The sequence below is a fragment of the Lissotriton helveticus genome, chromosome 4_1, assembly GCF_964261635.1.
Source record: "Lissotriton helveticus chromosome 4_1, aLisHel1.1, whole genome shotgun sequence".
In the NCBI taxonomy this organism is placed as follows: domain Eukaryota; kingdom Metazoa; phylum Chordata; class Amphibia; order Caudata; family Salamandridae; genus Lissotriton; species Lissotriton helveticus.
The window spans coordinates 61,782,303-61,795,772 of record NC_136063.1 but is presented as its reverse complement, the minus strand read 5'-3'; positions in this window follow the sequence as shown (position 1 = coordinate 61,795,772).

The following is a 13,470-nucleotide window of genomic DNA, read 5'->3' as shown; positions in this document are numbered from 1 at the left end:
GGCTGTTGAGGTAGCTCGGGCCTTGGTCGTGTAGGGCTTTGTGTGCGTGGGTGAGGAGGCGGAAGGTGATTCTTTTGTTGACGGGGAGCCAGTGAAGGTCTCTCAGATGTCCGGAGATGTGGCTGGTTCGTGGGATGTCGAGGATGAGTCTGGCTGAGGCGTTCTGGATCCGCTGGAGTCTCTTCTGGAGCTTGGCGGTGGTACCGGCGTAGAGGGCGTTGCCGTAGTTCAGTCGGCTGGTGACGAGGGCCTGGGTGACGGTCTTCCTGGTCTCGGTGGGGATCCACCAGAAGATCTTCCGTAGCATGCGTAGGATGTTGAAGCACGACGAGGAGACGGCGTTGACTTGCCTGGTCATGGAGAGGGAGGAGTCCAGGATGAAGCCCAGGTTGCGTGCATGGTCTGTCGGTTTGGGTGCGGTGCCCAGGGCGGGAGGCCACCAGGAGTCGTCCCAGGCGGAGGGTGAGGAGCCCAGGATGAGGACCTCCGTCTTGTCCGAGTTCAGTTTCAGGCGGCTGGTCGTCATCCACTCGGCTACCTCTTTCATCCCTTCGTGCAGGTTGGCTCTGGCGGCGGCGGGGTCGTTGGTCAGGGAGAGGATCAGCTGGGTGTCGTCGGCGTAGGAGATTATGCTGAGGTTGTGTTTGCGTACGATGGCCGCGAGGGGGCTCATGTAGATGTTGAAGAGGGTGGGGCTCAGAGATGATCCTTGGGGGACGCCGCAGATGACTTCGGAGGCCTCTGACTTGTACGGTGGTAGGCGGACTCTCTGCGTTCTTCCGTCGAGGAAGGAGATGATCCATTCCAGCGCCTTGTCCTGGATTCCGATGTTGCTGAGGCGCCGAACTAGGGTGCGGTGGCAGACCGTGTCGAATGCCGCGGAGAGGTCAAGGAGGATGAGGGCCGCTGAGCTTGATGAGTGGCTGAGGAGACCCGTTGTACTAAACCGGCCGCCAAGAAATCAGAGATAAGCCTATTTGAGTCTTTATCTGCGTGAATTTCTAAATGAAAGTTAAAATCTCCCAGTATAGTATATTCTGTGTTAGCAGGTACTGGTTCTAATAAGGAATTAAGAGAATTCAGAAAAGATATACGTGAGGTGGGTGGTCGATACAATAGGGTTCCTTTAAAAGTTTGTATAGGAGAAAGAGTAATGGTAAAACTCAGCGCTTCTGCGGAGTCATGGTTCACTGGTTCGGTTTTTAAAGCTAAGCTGACTCGGTATATTATTGCTAAACCTCCTCCCCTTTTTCCAGAGGATCTATCTAATCTAGTCGCATAATAGCCATCCGGAGTGGCTATGCAGAAATCTGGGCCAGATGCTGAATCTGCCCAGGTTTCAGTTATAAACATAATGTCTATATTTTGGTTGGTTATTAGCTCAGCTACGTCTTCCCTATGTTTTATAAGGGAGCGAGCGTTAATAAGGGCACAGTTTATGTGTTTGTCCTCATTTCCTATGATCATGAGGGTTCCAGGTAATGAATGAGGTGGGGTTGTTTTGAAAGCGCATTTTGGACATGGGTTAGTAGGCAAGTTGCACAGAGAATCTGCATCAAAGCGAGAACATAGTTTATGATTTAAAGTGTTTCCTATGCTCTGCAGCTGTGCTCTGGAATACGTAATTACCTTCGTTCTACTGTGGGAATTACAGGGGCCAAGGGGTGTGGCGCATAGCGCGGTCCCAGCGCGGACTGGCGCAGACTGGCACCCCTTTGGCACGGCTTCGGCGCGGTGATGGCGCTCCCGCTGCGCTCGACCGCTGCGCTTTCGGGTAGCCATTTTAAGCTCTAAGCCCCGCCCCCAGCTAGAACGCTAACTCCGTTCTGGACGGGGAGCCGGCTCTGAACAATGGAGCTCACCCTGCCCTCCACACAAACGGCACGAAGCCGCGATGGAACGGGGCTAAGGGTACACAGAGGTAATAGTGGTGAGTTAAAAATACTTTACTGTCTGTCTTCATATGAATACGACCCAGTCTTTGCTGAAGGGCTATTGGAATTATGCAGCATGTGAAGACCAAGTTTTGTGTCAGGGTTGACTAAATTATGTAGCATGAGGGGGGGCGTGGCTTGGCCGGCTGCAAGATGGCCGCACCTTGAGTGGGCTCTGCCGGCCAAGCACAATTATCCATTCTAATCCTGCAGGCATCGCATCACGAACTGCACTACGGTGCTCACACCCGGTTCTGGGGCTCACCCTGAACCTACCTGGCTGTTTTTGGCGTCCCTGTGGGCTTCCTCGGCTGGGTTGCCCTCCTCGTGGCCGACGTCGGATTTCAGTGCTGCTGACTACCTGTGCCTCCGCCGGACCTGTGGCTCCCGGCTGACGACTTTGCTGTGGGGCCGCTGCTGGACTGCACCGCCGGTCCCCCAACGCCCGCGTGAGTTGTGCATCTGCCTGGGGGGGTCGCTGGTGGGGGCCGCCTGCCCTGTGGATGGTCCGGGTGGTGCTGCGGCCCTGTGGGGGCCTAGATTCCCAACCCCGGCCCCGCGTGGGTGCGGCACTGCCGGGGCTCAGCTGTAGGGGCGGTGGGCCCTCCTCGTCTCCCCCGCTGGTGGTTCCCCCCTCGATTGGTGCCTGCTCCCGCACTTGGGTGGTTCAGGGCCTCCTCGTCACAGCCGTCGCGCTGCCTGGGGTGCCCTGCGGTGAGGTCTGGCCAGGGTCTGCCGCTCCCTCCTGACGGCTGGATCTGGGGCCCGCTCCTGGGAGGGGGCGGAGTGAGGATCGCTGCTGCACCGACTGGACGTCCCTGCTGACTGCCCTGCCTGACAGGGGGCCCTACTGCCTCGGAGGGCGCCCTGGTGCTCTACGGCTGCCTCACTCCTGGAGATCTCCCGTACTGGTCGCTGCTGGGCCTGGTCTTGTGGCTCACCCACCTCAGTCTGCTCCTGCTCTGCGGATACGCCCTCACCGCCTGTAGGCCTGAATCTGGTGAGCCCTCTTCATCACTGTCTGGGTCGGGCCGGCTGCTGCCTCCTGACTCTGCGGATTGTGCGGGGGCTGCTCAGGCCCCACTTGGTAACCGCTGCTGCCCTGCCTGCTTTCCCTCCGGGGTTGCCCATGCGAGCCCTTGTGGGGTCGCCGCGCCGGCCCCTGCCTTCCTTTTCCCTATCTGCCGCCCCTGTCCCTGGATAACTGCTGGAGCTCCTAGCACTCTACTCTACGATCTCGCCAGTGCTGTGGCTGTGTCTGCATATCGTGGCCCCACCTTTGCGGGGGGTCGCTGGTGGGCGTCATTGCTGGAGTGTGGCCGCTCTGCTTGCCAGTAGACTGCTGGGTGGACTGTTGTCCTGGCCTCACGTTGGCACTTACCTCCTGACCACCGTGGCGACGCCCCATGATGCAGGGGCCTAATTCCGAGGGGTGCGGCCCGGTCGGCTGACCGTGTACCCCGCTCCTCCATCCGCTGCACACTTCCCATCACTGGCTTGCTCGCCTGGAGTTCGGGGTTGTGCTGCCCCGTCCCGCTGCCCGCCCGGGCCCTCCTGGGCGCTTCTGGATGACTCCGGCTTCCTCATCGTTGCTTCCGGGGGCGCCTCTGAAACACCTCTGGTCAAGGGCCTGGTTGTTCCCGCGCCACTGTGCGCTTCCTCCTGTCTCTTGCTGTTTGGGGCTGCAGTGGTGTTGATATCTCTGCCTCTGTCACCGGCTGGCTGAGATGTTCCATCATGGGGAAGAGCGCTCCTAAACACCCCAAGATCGCCTTTGAGTTGCGCAGATCTTCCCGCCAGGACGTTGCGGGCGCAGAGGGTGCTGAGTCTACAGGTTCCATGGAGGTACCCCAGTCCCACGAGGATGATCTCAAGGCCATCATGCTTGATGTCAAATCCACGGTGACGGGGATTGCCGCTCAGCTCGATCAACTTTCGTCCCGCCTGGATACGGTGAAGTCCCGGCTGGACTCTCATAACAATCGTCTTCTACATGTGGAAACCAGGGTCTCTGACTTGGGGGACGCTGCCACTCAGGACCAGCAGAAGCTGCTACAGATGAACAAGATCCTCGTTGTTATCCGGGACAAGATTGAGGACTTGGGGGCCCGCTCCCGAAGGTGTAACCTACGCATTACTGGCCTACCGGAATCTACAAATATTTCCAAGATAGAGGACTTCGTGGAGCAGCTGATTAGGGAGTTGTTTGGTGAGGCCCTGTCTCCCGTTTTCATCGTCGAGCAGGCACACCGCTCTCTGGGTCCCCGCCCCCGTCTGTCGCCGCATCCCATTATAGCCAAGATCTTGAACTACCGGGACCGAGATGCCATTCTCCGGGCGGCACGTGACAGGGGGGTCATCACCCACCAGGGTAATGCACTATCCTTTTATCCCGACTACACCCTCGCGGTGCAAGCCGCTCAGAGAGAATTCCTACCTGCCAAATGCCTTCTTCTCACTCATGAGGTCTCCTACTCACTGGCCTACCCGGCGAAGCTGAGGGTCCGCCAGGGGTCCAAAACGCTTGTCTTCCCAGACCCTAGAGAGGCCCTGGCATTTGCCAAGAAACTGGACAAAGAGACCCGCTCTTCTCCCTCCAAGTCTCCATCTGATGGGGCTGGTCGCCTCAGTGATAATGACTGAGTCATGCACTTTTCACTGTTTTTTTGTTTGTGATCCTTTTTCAATGATGTCTGATGATTGTTTTGCTTGGCCACCCTGCTTTTTTGCAGGGGTGTATTCTTAGCCCTGCCATGCCCCCACAGGATGATTCCCGCTTTCCCCATCATTCCTTTGTTTCTTAGTTGTGGGCTCCTGGGGTGGGTGGGGTGGTACGGGATGGTGCTTTGGGGGTTGTTCTGCAGGGAAGGGGGAGGGTGGAGGGTGGGGTTGTGGGAATAGTTGTTTCCTCTATTGAGGATGCGGCTTCAGGTCGCCGCTGAGCTACTGTTCTACTATGATTTTGAGTGCTTATCCATCGCTCCTATGCTGGGTTTAAGGTGGTCCTGGTTAGCCGCGGTATTGTTTGTTGTTGTTATTATCAGCTGTTTTCTTATTGACACTGTACTGTGCATATCGCCATGGCTCTCCTTGTTTTACCTGCGGGGTCAAGCTCCTCAGTGCCTATTACCATACATTGTCTTTGCTTGCTGGCCATGGGCTGAGTGTCTACCTGTTGCTCCACTGGCATTTGCCCCCTCCACCATGCCTCCTCCTCCCTGGTCTGTCACATGCTCTGCCTGTGCTACTTGCGGCAGTTCTGCACACTCTGGTCCCCACCTGCCAGCCACTTGCTGGTGCGTCCTCCCTCCCATCCCCGGGTTGGGCCCACCTTATTGCCTACTCCACCACTTACTCTTCCTATGCCAGAGGGGTCTCAGTTTTAGTGAGGCGGGGCCTTCCTTGGCAGACTATCCGGGTGATCCAGGATCCGAAGGGTAGATATGTGATACTTAGTGGCATGCTGTTTGCACAACCAGTCACACTTGCTGCGGTTTATCGCCCCAATTGTGATGATGCTGAATTCTTTACAAACGTTTGGCACCTTATCTCTTCATGTGGGCCCGCTTCTATCCTCAGGGGGGTGATTTCATTGTTGCTATTTCTGCCTCCTTAGACAGATCTGGGTCCTCCTTGTCCCACCCACGTGCTACGGCGGCTCTCCTTTCCATACTCTCTGACAACGCTCTTCACGATGTCTGGCGCCACTCACACCCCACGGTGAGGGAGGGCACCTGCATTACTGTAGTCTGGGGTGGTTGGTCGCGCATTGATTTTTGGCTGGCCACACCGGACGCCCTGCCCTGGCTCATAGATGCGGCCCACATGACTCAGACTTTTTTCTGATCATGCGCCGGTCCAGATCCGCATTCGTCCTCCACACTCCCCACGTTGGGCCTTCACATGGCACCTTCCTCCTAATGCCCTTCGCGACACCGTTTTTTGTGCGGACATCCAGACGGCGATTACTACTTATTTTGATCTAAACACGGGCACTGTGGATTCTGCGTCCACCCTCTGGGGGGATTTAAAGTAGTCATTCGGGGGGAATGCATTTCTAGGCAGGCCAGGGTGCTTCGCTCTATCCGCGCCACTCTGGCGACACTTGAGGTTGAGATTCGTGACTTTGAGGCGGCCAGGTGGCCTACCCCAGTTCCGAAACGCTTGCTCTCCTACGCACAAAGCATAGTGAATTTTCGGAAGAGGCTGGTTGTGAACTGTCTTTTCTGAGTAGGGAGGGTCGGGCGCGCTGCTTTGGTGAGGGGGATCGCCCGGGCCTCACACTTGCCAATCCTCTTCGTCCGCCGCGTGATGCTTCCTATGTTACCGCCCTGTGTGATGGTGGCACTGGCAAAACCACTTCCCCGGCTGAAATTCAATCTCGTTTTCTTGACTTCTACTCCCGGCTCTACTCTGCTGGTCCTCCCCTGCCGAGTGCGGAGCACAATCAATATTTCGATTCTATTGCACTAGTCTGGCTGGAGGACTACCATCGCAAATTCCTCAACGAACCATTCTCCAGGGAGGAGATACTGGCCGCCATCGGTGGTCTCCCTGGTGATAAGGCCCCCGGACTCAACAACCTCCCTGCCACGTTTTTTAAAACCTATGCGGACATTCTGGTGCCACACCTTGCTGCAATGTATAATGATTCACTTCATAATGGATCTTTTCCGCCTTCGCTTCGTGAGGCATTGATCTACTTCTGAAACCCGATAAACCTTCGGAAAGTCGGGATTTGTACCGTCCTCTTTCCCTAATTAATATTGACAACAAAATATTTGCCAAATTGATCGCTTCCCGGCTGCTGTTATTAATGCCCACTATCGCCCTCCCCGACCAATCAGGGTTTATCCCTAGCAGAGCCACCTCGCACAACCTGCGCACAATTTTTTCGGTCCTGCTTCAAATTAATCCCAAGTTACCATCCGTTGCTGCCTTACTGGACGCTACGAAGGCGTTTGACATGCTGGAGTGGGCCTTTTTGTTTTATGTCTTGCCGCGTATGGGCTTTCGTGACCTTTTTCTCCGCAAGGTTAAACTCCTTTAAACCAACCCCATGGCGCGCCTCCGTGTCAACGGTCAGATCTCCAACTCTATCCCCATCGCAAGAGGCACACGTCAGGGGTGTCCGTTGTCGCCCATACTTTTTGCCGTGGCCATGGAACCCCTGGCCACTCGATTGCGACAGCACCACACCCATAGAGGCATCGGGTTTTCTTCCCGTTCGCTGTTAGTATCTATGTATGCGGCCGATGTCACGCTTTACGTTCGCCACCCTCAGGAGAACGTTAGCCCTCTGGTCCGTGAAATCATTCGTTTGGTGGCCTGTCCGGGATACAGGTGAACTGGAGCAAGTCGGTTCTGTTCCCGTTGACTGACGCTACTCTTCCCTTTACACCTGACTTTCCTTTTCTGTGGGCCTCAGGCCCCACGCGCTATTTGGGGATTTGGATCAGAAAGGACATCGACGAGCTCTAGAGATCGAACTTTGTCTGTGCCGTTGATTGGTTGGAATCCATGATTCCATAATGGAGCCGACTCCCGCTTTCCCTGGCAGGCCGGATCGCAATTGCTAAAATGATTGTCCTCCCTAAATTCCTTTATTTGTTTCTAAATGTTCCCATTCCTCTCACCTCCCATTTTTTCCGAAAACTACATTCCTTGATAATTTCCTTGGTCTGGGTGGGCAAACAGCCGAGAGTCGCTTATAACATCCTCACTCTGCCCATGGCCGCTGGCGGGATGGGCGCGCCCGATTTCCAGCTTTACGCCTTGTGTGCTCAGGCTAGTTTCCTGCATTTTTGGATTCACCCCTCTCCTTATCGGCCTCACGTCGCGGTGGAGATGGATGTGGCGTATCCCTAGCACCTCTCCATGGCCCTGTTTGTGCCAGCGGTGCGTCCCCGGTCTGAGATCAACATGGTAGCAATGCTGCGTTGGGCCTGGTCAGGCCTGTGCCGGTTCTCTGGCGCTCCCATGCTTTCCGCTAACTCTATGCCTATTGTAGATCACCCTGACTTCCCCTCACTCCAGGCGTCCAGCTTGTCCGCCAGTGCGAGACGTCTAGGCCACTTGACTCTAGTGAATCTTTACCCGGGTAACACCTTTTACACTCTCCCTGATGCTTCGGGGCTATTGCATATGCTTCTCTATTATCAGTTGCGTGCCACCTGTCGGAAATTGCACCCTACCTTTCCTCAGCCCCCACCCACCATGCCAGCTCTGGACTTCATTTACACTTCCTCTTCCTCGCGTAAACTAGTTACTCACCTATATGTGCTCACGTTGGTTTCTGCCCCCATGTCCTCCGATCGTGCTCGGGTGGCGTGGAGTGCCGATCTCGGCACCGATATCTCACAGGGGGACTGGCTCTATTGTTGTAACCAGACCAAGAAGCTATCACCCAATTATCGACTCCGTTTAATCCATTTTAAATGTCTGCACAGGCTGTACTGCACCCCGGTGCAGCTCCACCGGCTCGGGCTTTTGGCTGGTGATAACTGTATGCGTTGCTCCGCTCCAACGTCAGATTTTGCCCATCTTGCTTGGCTCTGCCCTAGGGTGTCTGATTTCTGGCAGTCGGTTTGTTCCGTAATTTCTGACATTACAAGCGTGGTGGTGAGTCAGGATCCCTTTCTGTGCCTCCTCGGTTTCGTCAAGCCCTGCCCTGATGCTTCCCGTCGCCTCATCGCGATGTGCTGGTTCTGGTCAGGCATCGGGTAGCCATGTGCTGGGGTCATCGCCCCGCCCCCAGGGTTGGAAGTTGGTTGGAGGACGCCTCTCGGTGTCAGGCCCTCCTGTCGGAATTCTGGGATTTAATGCCTGCTAGGTCCCGGCCTGTAGACATTTGGGGTCCCTTGGTTGCCTATCTGCTATCCTGTCCCCACTCCAGCAGTGCTGCCTCTCCCGCACTCCCCGCCGGCCCTGAGTCTGCGGAGGCCGCAGGTGTTGGTTAGCTACCTATCCCCCCCCTTGCTCTGTCATATTCATTCTCTTCTCCATCTCCCCCCATTCCCTGTGTCTGAGTAAACCTCTGTTGGGTGAGGGGGGGTGGGGGTTGGAGGTGAGACTATGTTTTGAAAATGTCCTTTAAAGATGCTTGCAGGTTTCAACAGCTGATACGCTTGAGAATTGCACTGTTTGACTGGTCTAGTATTGCATGTATAACAGCACCTGGATAATGCACATTGTACTGTGTCTATATTGAATTTGTTTTAATAAAGGTTTTAAAACTTTAAAAAAAAATGATGCAGCATGAGAAGGCAAATTATGCTGCCTAATGCGGCAACATTTGTTCTACTACTACATCATTATTTTTTCATTTTTACATCCTAACACTATCTAGACAAAGATTTCACCTCATTAGCACCAGTTTTATATCCAAATATAGCAATAAAAATCTTTGTCAAGTACCTTCCACTGTGCAGCAACATTTTGCTTTGCTTTTAGTAACTGGATACATTTAAGCTGAAAATATATTTTTCCTTAAAATCTGCAGATTATGCAGCAGATGATGGATTAAGTGGCAAATGTGGCAAATCCACATTTATGCGAAAAATGCAGTGGCTGCAAAATAACTTAATTCCAGTGGCCCTGCTGATGGGTGAGGTGAGGCTGCCAGCATAGAGGAGAGGACCTCAACCTGCCTCACCTCAGCAGGCTCACAGATCTGTGCCCAACTCCAGCTGGAAACATAAACATGAAAGAGGGATGGTAAGTAGGAGAGTAGGTATGTGCTCAGAAGCGTCAGTCATGAATAGAGTTAAGCGTTTGAACAGACATCTGGGGAATGGATGTGGCCTAACAGCTGGAGCGGTTAACCTCGAAGCCCGGGACTAGGTTCAAGTCTGGGCAGGGACCCTCAATATCCCGTGGTTCTGGGCAAATTACTTAATCTCCCGTGCCTTACAAAATCAATATGTCTGTCTGTAACAAAACTGGTGCTCATGTAAAGCCTCTGATACCTTCGGGTAGAGTTTGCACTATATAAAACTAAAAATAAATAAATAATAAAGCATCTTAGCACATTCAACATTTAAAACTTTACTGACATTTTACTTTAGAGGTGCCTGTCACGTGGGAAGCCATCCTTTTCATACGTAGTATGAGGAGGTTACGCGTTTGTGTACATTATGGATGCTACTATTTATAGCAGCAATTCTAATGTTGCAAGCAGAGGTAGTTAGGGTTGACGCCTGTCTGCCCTCTCCTGACTGACATTGTGAATGTGTGATTTTAGAAGGAAGCGTCTCTGCAACACCGACCTACACAAGCGACTCAACACCTGGGACCACCTCAAGCAGCACACAGCTTGTAACAACAGGTACACTTTGTGTTTCGCTTTCAGCTGAATGATGATTTCTTGGTAACAAAGTAACATTTTCTGTCTGCCCTAGTGCTATCCTACAGAGTTTAGTGTTCAAAACACAACTTATTCTGCAGAAAGCTGTTTTATTACTTTAAAGCACAACTGGGCATTTGTTTGTCATGTTATACTCTGAGTCAGGAGAGAGCATAAATTGTGTGGCTTTTGAGAGAAAGCAAGTAACAATTGCTTCCTTCTAAACAATATGTGGGTGCACGAGCTGTCTGTCTCTTTCCTGGTTGCTTCATTTCATTAGGTTTGTATCTCAAATGCAAGACACCCTTGCAAAAAATACATCATATTATGTGTGAGGTAGACAGCATCATTTTCAAGCCAAGTATACTTTGCATTCTGGAATTTGTAGTTTCAGATTTACCATTCCAGATGTATATCTACAATTCTCAGCATGCACAGTCCTGTTAGTTTACAGGACTGACTAAATGTTTCACATACAGTGTGGGTAATTCAAGATAGGGTGTTCAAGATGTAAAAAGAACAGATGATGGACGAAATGCTGAACAAATCAAATCAAATGTTCATCCCGAGTCACATATCTGGGTTAAATCATGCCATCCTAGGACCTGGTTTTGGGATATCATCTCTTATCAGCCAGGCTAGCTTGAAACTGTTGGGATAGCGAGCACGGGACCCAGGTCTGGCACAAACCCTTACAACTTAGGGTGACAAATGCAAAAAGAACAGATGATGAACAGAATGCTGGACAAATCAAGCATTCCCCCCAGGGTTAAATCCATATTATTTTGCATGACATGCCATTCCGGTTTAGACCCTGCCATTTGCAAATCAGTCTTGACCCTGCTCCCTATGAAAACAATCCAGCTGAAACTGCCAGCCCAGGTTCTCCCTGGACTAGAAAAAAGCATACTGAGGAGGAGGGTCTAGATTGATTTGAATATGGCTGAGTCCACCCTTGAGTTGTGTGGTGAGCCAAAAAAACCATATCTCTGTGACTGGGGGTGAATGTTTACATTGTTCAGAAATACAACTATCATTTGTTTTGTTTAGCTTTTTTTGCCCAAATGGGAAGGATATGCCCAGACGCAGGTCCCGTGCTCACTGCGCCACTGGATTCAAGTTAGCCTGGCTGATGAGGGGTGATACCCCAAACTGGTCCCAGAATGCTTGTTTACAGTCCAGGGAGGAACTGCCTTGGTAGTTCAGGCTCGACTGTTCCCTTGAGAAGCAGGGTCTAGACTGATTTGCATATGCTACGTGCTGGTGAGAGCAGTGTGAGCTGGCGTTGACAGCGTGTGGAGCATTTTTAATTGAGAGTCTGGCGCTGGTGCGGTTGACTGAATAACCGTCCAGCGTAACTATCTTTTATCTTGTGTAGCGCTTCGGTGCTATTTCTATTTTTAAAAACATCTAATGGGGGGTGAATTTGTGTGCTGATGTAATACACTTGGTCTGCACTTGGTACCCACCTGAATCGGTCCCCGGTCCATCACGGCGAACTTGTGCCGATTGAACGGAGGGACGCGACTCCTCCCCCTTACTACGTCACTTCCTCGACTTCCTACTTCAGGCGATGGTGACTCGACCGCGCAAGCCCGTCTGCGCCCGTCCGCGGCCAGCCGGGGACAGGGGCCATGACCCCTGGACGAAATGGGGCAATAATACGGTGGAGCACGCAACAACTTCGTGCCCTCTGTCCCACTTTTGCTAAAGCTTGTCTCCATGGCCTGAAAGCGGAAGAAGACAACAGCTGCAAAGAGTGCCAGTTTACCTGGCACACTAGAGTCACGCATAAGGCTTAGGGCACTAGGCTCATATGTGGGCTACTGAATACCAGATCTATGCGGAAGCATAATCTGGACATATACGATCTGCTCACAGATATGAAACTCAACCTCTTATTCCTCACCGAGACATGGCTTGACTCCAACTCAGAGCCGGATGTAGTCGCTTCTCTCCCGGCCGGCTATACCATGACGAGGTTGGACTGAGCCTTGGGTAGAGGTGGTGGGATTGCAATAGTATCTAAGCTGCCATTATGTTGTCAACTCGATCCACTCTCCATCACTGACAGTGAGACAGGAGCCTTTTCCATTAAGGTCAATGCTGGTAATACGGTGAAGGGCTTCCTGGTCTATCGCTCTCCAGGGCCATTTACTCGCTTTACTACCAGCTTGACTGAAGGTATCACGGAAGCAGCCCTGCGTAGGGATACGTTTCTGCTATTAGGCGACCTAAACATCCATTTGGATGACCCACTGGACAAAGGAGCCACTGACTTCTGTCAGGAACTACAATCTCTCCAATTACACATTATATCAAAGACCCCTACTCATCAAAAGGGCCATTTATTGGACCCTATCTTTGCCAACTGGGATGAAATTGAAGTTAAGGCTCCAGTCCCAATTCCCTGGTCCGACCACTTCTTAGTGCCTTTTGTAATAAATATCCCTGCTAGCAATATCCAAAAGCGAACTAATTTGAAATACTTGAGCCGTAAATGGGCTGTTTTTTCTAAAGCCAAGTTCGATACTGCGCTGATCAAAGGTGGCAGACCGGGAGGTGAGGATGCTGATACCGCATCAGATAGACTGGAAGGTCGCATCAATAATGCTTTAGATGACTTAGCCCCTCTCTGTCATAAAAATCCCTGTAGTAGTCCCCAGAAATCCGCTCCATGGTTCACCGATGAGCTTTGCCAAGCTAAGGCGGAATGTAAACTACTCGAAAGACGGTGGAGGGTGGCTTATCTTGATCAAGCAAAACAGAAGTATAAAGATAAACGGAGAGACTATCATAGCTTGATCAGGCGTGCCAAAACAACCTATTTTTCAGGTAGGATTGGGGATGCTAAAAATCCTACCAAGGAACTATTTAAGATTTATAAAGAAATCTCTCTTTGTGGTTCACCTGTTGACCCGTCCAGTGTCTCAGAGGAATCATGTAATCGCATCGCTGCTTTTTTTTCTGAAAAGGTGGCTACCATCTACTCCACCTTCTCAGGAGGAAAGAGAAGGGGATCAGAGTTTAGAGAGAATAAACTAGAGGTTGTGGGTGTCAATAGGCTGGAGGACTTTCTCACCCCACCCCCTGACGGTCTTCGACAGATATGCTGCTCCATCAAGTCAGGATCCCCTCGTGATCCGGCTTCACCGAAATTACTTGCCGGGAGTATCGAGATTTTTGAGCCTT